The 13,352-nt window shown below is 61.0% G+C and overlaps 1 non-coding gene across 1 annotated transcript; it reads right to left on the bottom strand.

The window, feature by feature from the left end:
* Positions 1-11,102: 11,102 nt before the first annotated feature.
* Positions 11,103-11,186, bottom strand: Trnal-uaa. The gene has a single exon. It is a non-coding gene; the product is annotated as a tRNA-Leu (tRNA).
* Positions 11,187-13,352: the final 2,166 nt, after the last annotated feature.

The following is a 13,352-nucleotide window of genomic DNA, read 5'->3' as shown; positions in this document are numbered from 1 at the left end:
GCTACGCCCCGCCATGGCGCTGGTCCGGAGAGCCCCGCCCATACCGCCTCCCCCCACCGGCCGAGTCGCGAAAGTCCCTCCCACTCCACGGCATCCACGGCCCATTGGCGGAGCGTGGCGCGGCGTGGCGCGGCGTGGCGCGGCGTGGCGGAGCGAATGCACTTTTATGGCGAGGCCCGGCCCTCGCGGTTGCTGGAGCCTGGAGCCACACTGGAAGGCGCACTGGAAGCCGCACTAGAAGCCGCACTGGAAGCCGCACTGGACACATTCCGGAAGATACACGGCGGCGTAAGGACAACGGGCCGGACTTGATGTGCTCCCGTTTCAACAAGCTCGATTCCTTGCTCGATTCACAGTGTCCCAGCCAATCATTCTTTCAGCAATTTGTCAACACGTCCTTTTTTTTCAGAGCCACGTTAGAGAGACGCACTGTTGACACCCTTCAACACACACACAGCGAATTGACTGACGAAACGTAAATGAGCACCTTGCAGATAAATTGGAGCTGGCCAAAAGCATTTGTGCTTTATTTTTCTTTTCGTGTTCGTTTTCTTTTCAGATCCCGGGCGCTGCTGGCGCTGCGGGGACAGAATCGGTCCGCCTCTGATGAGAACACGTCGAGCATGCTCGAGGAGAATAAATACGCCTCGTCAAGTCGCGGGGCCGCGGCAGTGGCGGCAGAGGGGCCGAGGCTTGGCCGAGGCGGCACCCCGCCATGGCCCGCCATGCCCCGGCAGTGCCGTGCCGCTTTGTGTGGAGTGGAGGTGGAGACGGAATGGCTTGGAAGTGTTGCCTTCCTGCCGCCTCCTTTCCCGGCATGGGCCGCGCTTCGTCGCTCTCTCTCTCTCTCTCTCTCTCTCTCTCTCTCTCTCTCTCTCTCTCTCTCTCTCTCTCTCTCTCGCACCTGCGAGGGAAGCCCCCCACAAGTGCGAGAGAGACAGAGCGACGGATTTCGGAACCGTTCCCGCAGGCAAGCGCCTTTTAATGAAGGCTTATTGACACCTCGGGCACGTTACTTTACGCAGAGCCGAGCCTTAGCCGCGCCTCTCTCTCTCTCTCTCTCTCTCTCTCTCTCTCTCTCTCTCTCTCTCTCTCTCTCTCTCTCTCTCTCGCTCTCCGAAAGATGAGAGATACGCGCCGCGTGCGCCGCATGGCCAAGTCGGCCTGTGAAAGACGCCGGCGCGAAAAGGACTCGAAAACGTGATGCGGAGACGCGCACAGAAATGGAGGCCGGAAACCGAATCGTCACCACGCTGCAAAACAAAAGATGCTCGCCTCAAGAAAGAAGCGCGCGGGGCAACACACTGTTAAAAAATGGTTGTACAGAAACAATCAGATGAGTGAAAATTTAGTCGTTCCAAAACATAGAATTTCATCATGAACCAAAGCGAAACAACTGTCGTTGACTCAAGTCAGCGACAATTTGTCGTTGAAGAACAATATTCTTGTTATCACCCTTAACGATACAATTTGTGTGGAAACAACATCTTTTGCAATTATCTGCTCAATTAAAGCGAATTATAAATATTCATCTAATTTGTTCGCCAAGTCATAGTGAAATTACTATTGATAAAAAAAGAACCATGCAAAATAAATTTAGCGACAAAAGTTCTCCATGAGTACTTGTCGCAGACATAACAAAATCTTTTTCGACTTACAATACTTGTCGTTGACTTACAACATTTGTTGTTGGTCAACGACTTGTTTTTGAAAGTGGACTGTTGATGTGTTATTACAAGTTAGTCGTTGTGAAATTATCCTTTAGTTCCTGTACGACTATGGTTTAACAAGCTATTCGTTCCACAACAAATCTTGTCGTTAAAAAAATTAGCGACAAATGTGTCGCTAAGTTACGACAAAATTTTTATCAGTGCAGTAGACCCAGGGACTTCCCCACAGCACCGGCCAACGGGTCGACGGTCAGACAGCAGCTGCAGTCTGGGGGAACATTTTCACGAAAAGAAACAACGACGAAGAAAGCCAGACGAAAACGGCGCGGCGGCGCGATGAACTAGATCCAACGCCTTTGTCTATTTTCAGTGTCTTTGGAAAGGAGGCGTAGCGGGGACGCTTCGGTGAGTACGGGGGAGTGTGTGTCGCTGCACTGGGAAGGGCTGTGTGTGTGTTTGTGTGTGTGCGTGTGTGCGCTTTTCCCGCGGGAAACGGAGGGGAGAAAACTTGTGAGAAAACTCACACCTCCACTAAGCGGTCGGCACATTTTTCCGGCGGACATGCCGCGAGCGCCACCGGGTCGTACAGTATTCCAGGTGCGTTCGGGAGACTTTTCAGGAATTCCCGAGGCAGTCCCGCCACGAAAGAGCCCCGCCGTGATTGAAAGGAAACAAATATATTTTGGAGGTCAACGCGCGCGGGGCTCGCGGCACCCCGAAGGCCGAGTCCGATTCCTCTCTAGGAACGTTTCGATATAGCCCGAGCAATCCAAACATGAGTCATCACTGATGCAACGCTCTGTCTCTCTCGCGCTCCCGGGGCGCCCCGTAGGGGTGCGAGCGAGACGGAGCGACAACTCGCTCGGAATCGGCCGGCCGGGCGGAGGTTCTCAATTCTCACTAATGACGCGTGTCAATCAATGCGGGCGGCGCGGAGCAGCGCGGCCTCACTCTATCCGCCTCACGGCCAGGACGGCCAGGACGACGAGGAGGCGGAGGCACTGTTGTCACGTACGTCGCCACGATCCCGCGAGTTGTTGCGCCCCCACCGCCTTATTGAAATCTGGCCAACACATTCAAAATGCCGTTTGTTTAAGGAGAAAAGCCTTTGCGCCCCACACACACGCACACACAACAAACACACCACACACACACTCGATACGATACATTCTTCCAGGATGAGCTCAAGCAGGACGACGACGACGCATCTTCGGGAACTCAGCGTCGCGCCATAAGACACGGGAGTAAAAATGGTTTACAGCGCTAATGCACATAAAACGGCACATAAGTTCGGGGCAGAGCGCGGCGGGCGGGGCAGGGCGGGGCGGGGCGGCCGAGGAGGCGCGGCGTTGTTTGGAAAACACGTGTCACTGAAACGATCAGACGCGAACGTCGCGCGCGTAAATTACACAAGGCTGAGCCAGGCCTGCGCGTCCTCATTTGTTTGGCCCCACTTTCAAAACAAGAAAACAAAAGAAAATCACGTCGTCTGCGCGAGCTGCGCGAGCAGGACAGGACACGGTGGCGCGGCAGAGCGCGGCAGAGCGCGGCAGAGCGCGGCAGAGCGCGGCAGAACGCGGCAGAGCGCGGCAGAGCGCGGCAGAGCGCGGCCCGCCCCGGCGAGAGAGAGGCGTAGTCCGCCGGGCCGCCGGCCGACAGGGACGGGGCGGAATCTGTGGTTTGGCTGTCTTCAAGAACGCATCCATCTCCGTCCCTGGGATTCCGCCACTTTGTTGGATTGTGTCGTGGGCGGGGCAGTGGCGGGGCGGGGCGGGGCACTGGCCAGGCCGACGCTCTAAATCACGCAGAGGATTCGTTTATAGAGCAGTTCGCCATCAAGACATCCCGGCCAATCCGAACTGAAATTTGAGTCGCGATCGTTTCGAGAAAAGTGACGTCAGGCTGTTTGCACGGTTCGCCTTTCGCAGGCCCGCCTCAGGTGGGCGATCCCGGGAAGGAGGCTCAGCACTGAACACGGAACGGGCCATTGTGGGGTCGCTCCACCACTGCGAACCCCCCGCGCGACGCGGTGCCGCACAGTGTGCCAGAAAACTGACCGAGGCGGCAAAAACTCTAGACACGTTTTGAGCTCCAGAGTCGCTGAATGGGACTCGAACCGAACGTGTGACCCCACCAATGGATTGCTCTCCGAACCAGGAATCCATTAGTGGGGTCACGTTCGATTCGAGTTCCATTTAGCGACTCTGGAGCTCAAAACGCGTGTAGAGTTTAGACCGCCTCCACCGGTCTTCTGGCCCACTGTGCCGCACCGACTTGACCAGCTCCCCGTCGACGCTGCGCTGCTCCGCTGCTCCGCGGACACGGCGGGCCGCCGGCGTCGCGAGCCGGCTCTAGGTGGTCCTGGTGGTCCTAGCGTCCAGGGTGGCGCGGTCCGCATTTGCACGCGATGTGACGAGGCCGAGGCCCCTGCTGGGTGGCCGAGTAGTCGCCCCGCCTCGCCGCATCCACAGACTCCGCACACGACCCCCGACTGCATAATACCGCTCACTGCTCACCTCGTGGGGACGCGTCCGAAAAGGCCGCGCTCTCCGCGCCACCGCCCGCCCGCCGGGCCAGCTGCCTCACTGTAGGATTCGCACGCGATTCGGACGCCCCCGGCAGCGGCCGGCCCTAATGAAGTAACTGGTATACCGCCCTGGCTTCTCTCGCCACCGAGCATACGACACCACCGCGACAAAAGGTAGGCAGCCGGGAAGCCCAATTTTCTCCCGTGTGTGTGTGTGTGTGTGTGCGCGCGCGTGTGTGTGAGCGAGCGTGCACGTAACTGTACATCCTTACATCAATTCATCAGCCAGGCAGACATGTGGCAGGGCGACAGACAATGGCTGGCATGCTAGCTCGCACCTCTAGGGGCTTCCCTCTGGGCTCCGCTCCGCCGCTCTGGCTCTGCCTTGGCGCGGTCGGCCACCCTCTTGGCGCCCGGCCCGTTCACGACGCGTCTTTCGTGCCGACGCTTAACCGGAATCACAGCGGCGACGATGAGGCCCGGGTCGCACCTAATTTATCGGTGGTTTCGTCTCTCTCGCACCCCCTGGCGGCCTGGCGGACGCCGCGTGAGTGCGAGAGAGACAGAGCGACTAGAGCCTGCCGGTGCAGGCATGGTGCAGGCAGGGCCGCGACGCGAACACGCGGAGGAGTGCGTCTTCGCGGTGCTAATGAGCGATGCCGCCAGAACGCTCGCTCTGTCTCTCTCGCACCCCTTCGAGCGCCCCACGAGTGCGACCGAGCGACCGAACGCAATCCCTTCGCGACCGTCGCGAAGCCAGAGAGAGCAATGCACTTGAGACAAAGTTTTTGGGCGGTAGCGGTGACCGAGCACCGAGCGCGCTTCCGTCAGGAAGCAGTATTATTTGAACTGGAGGCGAGTAGTAGGAGGGCCGGCCGCTATTTGTACTCCTCTCCAGGTTTGGGCGCGGGACGCCTGGGACGTCCGGAGCAGCGTGTTGACACACTGGAGGCTCCGGCAGCGCTCCGTCTCTCTCGCACCCCTGCGGCGCGCCCCGTGAGTGCGAGCGAGACGGAGCGACTGCTGCCGGCCGGGCCGGCCGTTCGGGCTGACCGAACCAGGAAATGCGTTTCATTCGGAAAGACAACAGGCGGCGACATTTTCCTGGAGAAGTAATGATACGCCACTGGAAGGGGTGAGGGCTTCGCTCCAGTGCACAGTGTGCCGCCCCGGAACCAGCCTGAAAAGCGTAAAACGTGCGAAAGCGGACTCAAAACTGAGCGTCGGCGCGTCTTCCCGGAATACGACGAGGCTGGGCGGTGGCTGCCTTTCGTTTTCACGTTCCAGTGGATCGTCATCGCCTGGCGGCCCGGCGGCTGTCGGGCCGTGGACGCGGCAGCGGCGGCGACGCCCCGCCGCCTCTAGAGGGGCCTCCAGAGGGGCCTCCAGAGGGGCCTCCAGAGGGGCCTCTAGAGGCTGCCCCGGGCGGACGAGGCGACGCCCTGCCTGCTGCCGTTTGAATCCGAACGGCAGCGCCTTCTCTCTCGCACCCCTACGGGACGCCCCACGAGTGCGAGAGAGACAGAGCGCGTCGAGCCGGTGCCCTTCCTTTATGGGCTTGATTACTCATCCGCCGGCCGGCATGCGTCGCCAGCACACTGGCGGGACGCGGCGGGACGCACTCACCGTGTCCGAATCACGGACTTGCAGCGGAAACAGAAACCACTTCAAAACTGACTTGATAATTTCGGCTCCAAAAAAAAAATACAGCACTAAAAAAATTATTGAAAATTTACAGACGTGCTGGTGAAAATACGTGCGGTACACACACCAAATCCATTCCACTCGTTCCGATAAATCAAAGAAAAAGACGGTGGCGTGACGCCGTGACCGGATATACAGGGTCAAGTGCATTCCAATCCCGTTTCCTGTGAAGCGGCGACACGTGCATCTACGTGCGAGACGCACTGTGTGTGTGTGTGTGTGTGTGGTGTGTGTGTGTGTGTCTGTTGACCCCTGACTGATATAGAGGAGCGACCTCCAGCGCGACATCCTCGGCGACATCAAGGAGAAGACGAGTCTAAGAGATTCCGACGGCATTGCTATTGCCGCTCCCTGCGGGTGAAACTGCCCCCCCCCTTCAAAAAAAAATTTAAACAAACATTACGTTTTATTATTTTTGCTCTGTAAATAGTACGTTTAACTAATCAATCACAAATTATTCCGATTTTCGAACCGAAAAAAAAATATAAAGGAAAATTTTCTTGTTGCTGTCGTTTGAAAAGTCATGAACATTGGAAGCAAGTGTGCGCTGCTTTGCTTTCAGCGAGTTTGCTGCAGTTTTGGCTTCACGCTATGCACCTGCAAGCAACCGCGGCTTCGAGAGAGGGGGAGGGGGGAGGGGTCCGCACGTGGCCCCGCTGCTACTCTCCCTGTCCTCGTCCCCCCCCCCCCTCTCTCTCACACACAGACACACTGTTTCGTAGGCAAGGCGGGACACTATCTCGATTTCTGGAATGCAAGGAAGTGCGCGCCGCATCACGTCTGGCTACCGACTTACGTGGACGTGCGGAATGAAGGAGAGAGAGAGAGAGGGGGGGAGAGAGAGACAGAGGGACGGACAGACAGAGAGCAGAGAGAGAGGGGGGGGGAGTGAGCGGCGTCATAGCAGGACGGACGCGTGGGCGGGAATCGACACCCTTCATGTGGCGGAGCAGCGCAGCACTGGGGCACTTTGATTCGGTTCCGCCACACTGCGAACGGCCCGTCCTTCGTCCTTCAGTCCTTCGGGGACTGCGCGGCCGCGCCCTCAGCCCGCTCAGCCCGACGGGCGGAGTGAGACGCGCGTGGAACACTCTCCAACGCAGCCCAGGCCAGGCCGGCGCGGCGGTGCGTCTCCCGCGGCACCTCCACCCGCCGTTCGAAAAGCATGTAAACGGAACGAATGTCGCTTCCCCCTCCCCTCCCCGTTGGTCCGCGAGGCTCCACGTTCACGGCGTTCACGGAGGGCGTCGCCGGCGACGTTTTTCCGCCTCGTCCAGTGTAATAACGTTCGCCGTCACGGCCCTCTTCGGCCCTCCCTTCTTGTTTCTCCACCGTGCCTGCTCCGGTCGGTGATGGCCAGCTTCCGGGCCCCCACCGTAAGTGCGCGGCTCAAGTCCAATATCGGCCAGCTGCACTAGTGCACCAGTCCTCGACACGTTTCGCGAGCTCTGCGGCTGCTCGAATTCAACACAAGAATAGGATTGCCCTTCGAACGGGGGCTCTGTGCGTTTTTGTGACAGCGATTTGAGACTTGGCTGCATTTCCAAAGGTGTAGTTGCGGCAGTACGTGTCGCACACTTGAATTTTGAATGGAGCACCGACCGCTCCGCGCTCCGCCTCGGCGAGGCCCGCCTTTGAAGTCGCACAGCGCCTCGATTGTGGCTTTATCAAACACCGTCTCAATGATCCCCCTCTGTCTGGCCCAAATTAACCGCGTCCCCCTTCCCTATTCCTCAACACAACATTTTCATATTTTCGCCCGTCCCCCTTCCCGCCGTGATGAAAACAAATGGTGAGAAAGACGCCAATTAACTCGATGCGACGCCAGCCGTCGCTCTGTCTCTCTCGCACTCACGGGGCTCTGAATCGCTCGCCAGAGAAAGGCCCGCCTGTCTGGAGGGCGGCAGAGCGGCGCAAGGCGGCGCCACAAACACACAATCCCAATACTAATATGACGGCCCGAACGCGAACCGCAATCCGACACCGTTCCGCCCGTTCCACCCCATTGTGCGCCGCCGTCGCGCCGACTGCCGCCCTATTAAGATTCGTATTCGTATGACGGGCGCGTCGGGGCCTAAACGCTGTATAAATATCGCTTTAATATCAAATATAACACACCGGGCCTCGGAAATAGACGGCACGGCGGCGGCCCGGCCTGGCCCGGCGGGGGAGGCAGCGACACGGTCTGAGGGACTCGCGGGGCGAGGCGCGGAGGGGAAGGGGTGCCCCGAACTTGGACGAGTCACAAGTGATTTCAGGTCTGGAGAGCACCGCCTTGTCTGAGTTGGTTTTTCCCGCCGAAAAGGTAATCTACCCGGGGAGGCGCTGGCGGTAATGTGGTCATCACGGACACGGCCCGGACACAGCGTGGAAGGACGGAAGTCCACCGGAAGCAAACGATGACAAATCCAGATTGAGTTGTTTGGATTGCTTTATTGCCGCCATCGGCACGGTTTATACTTTTCCTTCACGGCTGTGCGCGCAGTGCGCGGCCACACCTTGGAGGCCGCCATCGACATGTGTGTTCATGACACGGGACGGTCCCCCGCAGGACGCCGTGAACCCAGCCAGTGGCACCATGGCGATGACGGACAGGGAGACCCAGGAATGTTTATGTCATAAGGCGCCATGCCGCCAGCGGGGCATGCCGGGAATCAGATATGAGGACAGATTGAACCCCATTGGCAGGAACGCACAAACGTATCGGCGCGCTGACGTGTGTTCCGGCCTCGGCGGCGCCGCGCGCCGTGCGGGGAAGGCAAACGGACAGAATAGGCGTGTGTTCAAATTTGAACCGCCAGAAAGGTGTTCCAGGCCAGCGTCGCGAGTGGGGTTCTGGAGACAGTGCCGCCGACGGCGACCTCCCATGCTGGATCACCCCGCCTCGAAGACGGTCATGATGGGCAGGTAGGGCCCTTGGCGCGGTGCGGCGCGGCGCGCGGCCAGCTGGCAACGCGCTGCCAGCACGACGGCCGGGCCGGGCCGGCAGACGGCGGCGTCGGCGAACTGTGCCGATCGACAGAGCACCGCGAGGACGCCGAGGACGCCGCCAAACACGTGTTGACGTACGTGCCGCGACGCGCATGCCTCCTCCAGCGACGAGGCGCAAGGGCCGCCAGCACGGCCAGCACCGCCACGTCAAAACAATGGAATCATCGGAAAGACATCGCCAGTCAGCCGCCGTGGCCGCCGCGCAATGTTGGAGCCGCGGAGGGGCGGGGCGGGGCGGGGCAGCACGTCCGTGTGGGTGGCGCGTACTTGACGGAGTCCTCACCGACGCCGCCGCGTGTTCGCCATTACGGAGCAGCACACCGATTCCGAGAGTCGCATTCGTCGCTCCGTCTCACTCGCACCCGAACGGGACGCGCCGTGCGTGCGAGGGAGACAGAGCGACTCGCGGAATCAGTCTGCGGGACGAGGGCTGCTCGACGCCGAGGTGAAATCGCGCGGTGCGCGGCGTGCCGGCGTGAGGCAGCGTGCATGCCAGTGGAGCGGCGGCGCCGAGGGCTGTGTCCACAGAGCACGTCGCCGCCGTCGTCTCTCACGCCTCGCCGTGGAGGGCGCAGCGACAAGCGGGAGGTGTTTTGCGGCGCTGTTCCGGCCGAACGGAGAGCACACTGCGAGGGTCGCCTCTGAATCGTGCGACGCCATGAGCCAAGCGGCAGCGGGGCGGGCGGACGGACGGACGGACGATTGTTTTTGTGTTGATTTCGACTTCCACGATGCGTGTGTTCTCACTGCAGCAGAAGATGGACCGACTGTACTTCGGCTCTCAGGAGTTCCAAACGCCGCCATCCAACAACAAAAAGGTGGTCTCAACCCGACAACAGCGTGTCATCAGCCAGGAATGGGCGTGTGAAAAAGTGAGGTTATGTGACCAAACCGCGAAACTTCTGCGCCTGCGCCTGTCGACATGGTGTGTGTGTGTTTGCCCTCGGTGCCCTCCTGTCACTACTCGCACGATCGCAGGTTGGCCAACTCCGGGAAACTTCGGTCCTTCGCCAGAGGCAGGCGTCGTGTGCCAACCCTTACGGATCAAGTTCAAGGTTAGTTTTTCGACTTCCCAGTAAACTGAAATCACTTTTTGTGCCCGCGTCATTCCTACAGCCGAAAGCCGCGGCGGCGGGGCAGGGGTGGAGGGGGCGTCGTCTGCGTCCGGGCTAGCGCGGCGCGGCGCGGCGTGGCGTGGCGTTCTAGCGACAGGTTCCCGCCTTTTGCAGCACGGCAGCGCGCACTCATATCTCCCGCGCTGGCGCCGTTGTGCCGCTGGCTGCGCGCTGCGCTGGTTATCGGCGTGAGCGATGGCCGGCCGTCGGACGCGCGGCTAATACACGCGGTAATTGTTTTTAATCCATTAAAAGGGAGTTGACGGGACGCGTGGAGGCATCAGATGCAGGGCGGCGTAATTTGAATCTTTGAACGCGGTGGTTTCACACACACGCCGTGGTGCCCTACACTGCATCGCGATTTCGTCACGCAGCGAAAAGATTATTAATCGGGTCGTTATCCTTCCCGCGCGCTGACGCACTGCGGATTCATTCCGAGAGTTGTCGCTCTGTCTCTCTCGCGCTTACAGGGCGTCGTGAATGGGTGCGAGAGAGACAGCCCGCAGCGTCGCGCAATACTACAGTGGATTCCCCGGTCCTGGGACAAATCGGTGTGGAGCGACGCGCACGCAGTCATGCCCTGGTTAGCGCTGCCGCCTCGACGCCGCCACACTGCAAGAAGTGTTATATTGGCTTCTTGCCGCGGCCAAAAACGACCCCGCCCCGCCCCGCACCGCCCCGCCGCACCACGCCGTGTTTAGAAACTAGGCAGCGCACCAATTACACGCCCCGCCCCGCCCCGCCCCGCCACGTACCGGGTACCATGTAGCTCGGCGGCGGGCTGCAGCCTGTAACAATTCCACACAGCGGGTGGCTTTTGTCGTGTTTCGAATATAATACGCGAGAAATCTAGTGCAGCGGCGGCCTGGCGGGTCCGCCACAAGGGCGGTGATTGGAAGGAAGGCCTCTATGCCGAGGGGATCATTAATGTGATTACGCCGGAACCGCGAACAGGCTGCGCTGTCGGCCACAAAAACGCAAGTGTGGAGTCGCGCTGCGCGGCCAGCACTCCGACTGTGCGACTGTACGATCCTACACTGCACGGCGAATGTGCTGCTGCAGCCACGGAGCCCGCCTCCGCCGAGAAAAAGTTACTGTCAGGTGTGGGGTTCGAACCCACGACCCCATGAGGGGATCAGAGCTTAAATCTGACGCCTTAGACCACTCGGCCAACCTGACTGTATGGAGGGGGACCAGCGCTCGGCTGAACAGCATGCGCCGCCGGGCGGCCGCGGCGGCGCGTCATCGAGCGGTGTAGGGGGGGAGGCCTGCCTGCCCGGCGCTCAGGGCCGCGCGCATGCGCACGGGACGCCGCCGCCGCGTCGACGCCGCGTCTGGCGCGCCGCCCGCGGATCCGTCCGCCGCGGCGCGCGTCTCTCTCGCACTCGCGGGGCGCTCCGTGGGGCGCGAGCGAGACGGCGCGAGGGTTGGCATCGCTGCGGGATAAGTGCCCGGGCGCCGAGCGTGACCTATTGTGCGTTACGTGTTTCCCGAATGACCCACTGCTCGTTTGCGCCACGTCACAGACTCGCAGTGCCGCGGCTGCATGGCTGCGCGCTGTGCGCTCGCACACGGGGCTCGCATTGTGCTGCGGTCGACAAAGCCCTTGCAGTGCCCTGGCAGGCGGCGTCGCTCCGTCTCTCTCGCACCCCGCGGGGCGCCCCACGAGTGCGAGAGAGACGGAGCGACGTCGGTCGTCCGCGCGTGCCTCCTTTGTGGTCCCAGATAGCCTTATCTCGGATCGAACGGTCCTCGAGCGCCACAGCAATTTGTCGGTTGCCCCGCCGGCAGGCCGAATCCGTCGCGCTGTCTCTCTCGCACCCACGGCAGGGTCACGCCGTCGAGACCGCGACGTTTTTGTGGTTTGAAGACAGTTGTGGGAGAGAAAATAAAACGCGGCACCGAGCGGGACTCGAACCCGGCCCCCCACTTGCTGAGCTGCTCGCTGGACTTGGGAGGCATTGGCACGCCGATAATGAGTCTGCTGCCAGCATTGATGACTCGCGTCTATCAATTGTAGAAACCGGATTTACTTTTAGGCCTCAAAGTCGCGAGTCGCCGCGCCACGCCACTGGAAAGAAAAGGGGTTCCGTAATTAAAGTCATTAGGCTGATGGCTCTGAGTGTGTGGCGGCCGGGCCGGGCGAACAGACAGACGGGCGGCAGGCGGACGGACATGCGTAGAATGCGCAATAATGTGATAAGTCTCTGCTCGCCGCGAAGGCAAGGCCTGGCTCGCGCTCGCTCGCGCCAGACTCTGGGCCGACCGCCATCCTTCATTGTTCCGCTTCCGGACATTCCGGACGGACGTCTTTCTCTCTCTGTCGCACTCATGGCCGCGCCGCGGTGGTGCGAGAGAGACAGAGCGATCGGCAGGTCCTCGCACGCGCGTGACTGGCCGCCCGGAGCTGGTCACGGCGTCACGGGGAAAACGAGCTATGCATGCATAACCTCGAAATGTCGCCGCCAAAACCGAACCGGGCCTCGCCTTCTAGTGCTGTGGGGCCGTGTGGGGCCGGCCGGCCACCGCCTTGCAAGTCAGCCGCCGCGGCCACGGCCCCGCATGCTCGCACGAGCGCCAGGGCAAACAGCAGGCGGTGAGGAGAAGTAACCTGGGAATGAAAAGTCGGGCGTGGCGGGGCGTGGCGGGGCGTGGCGGCCGCCCGATAGTCATCAGGCACTCCGCAGGGGAGGGACCGAATCCGGGATAAAAGCGCCAGTGTTTTGAGGTTATGGCGGCCCGTGGCTGGCAGAGAGCGGCTGGCAAAGGGCGCCGCCGTGCCGTCCAGGCCGTCCAGGCCGTCCAGGGAGGCGGGGTTCATCAAGGAGGCGAGATCACGGGGGCAGCTGGGCGGGGCGACGCCAGGCAACGCCGCGAGGTAGGCAGCCAGGTGGCGCTGGGGGCGGGGCGGGGCGGGGCGGGGCGGGGCGGGGCGGGGCGGGCCCTCAAGGCGGGGCCGCGGGGCGCGGCGTCGCACGTCAGATCACTGATGGATGCGATCAACCCCGAGGGGCAGCCAGAAGCGCTTTCGTCGCTCTGTCTCTCTCGCACTCGAGCGGCGTTCCGTCGGGGTGCGAGAGAGACAGAGCGACGAAACCACTTTTCAGAGCCAGCCCGCTGGACGGACGGGGGAAATGGGTGGGGAAAACTATACGCCAATCGCGCGCGTTTCGGAATTTTGTCACCCCGGCGGGGCCGGGCCACCCAGGGGATGAGGCACTGCTTGGAATGCAGGGCGTGGAAATATGCCTCAGTCGCTTGAAATACTAATCCCGGCTCCTGTGTGGCCGGCAGCCCGCGGCAGCCCGGAGGGACAGCCCACCCCAACACATGGCGCATGGAGTG

The sequence above is a fragment of the Thrips palmi genome, unplaced genomic scaffold (assembly GCF_012932325.1).
Source record: "Thrips palmi isolate BJ-2018 unplaced genomic scaffold, TpBJ-2018v1 HiC_scaffold_17, whole genome shotgun sequence".
Taxonomy (NCBI): domain Eukaryota; kingdom Metazoa; phylum Arthropoda; class Insecta; order Thysanoptera; family Thripidae; genus Thrips; species Thrips palmi.
Note: the sequence above shows the minus strand (reverse complement) of the source record. Positions and strands in the feature narration are given on the sequence as shown.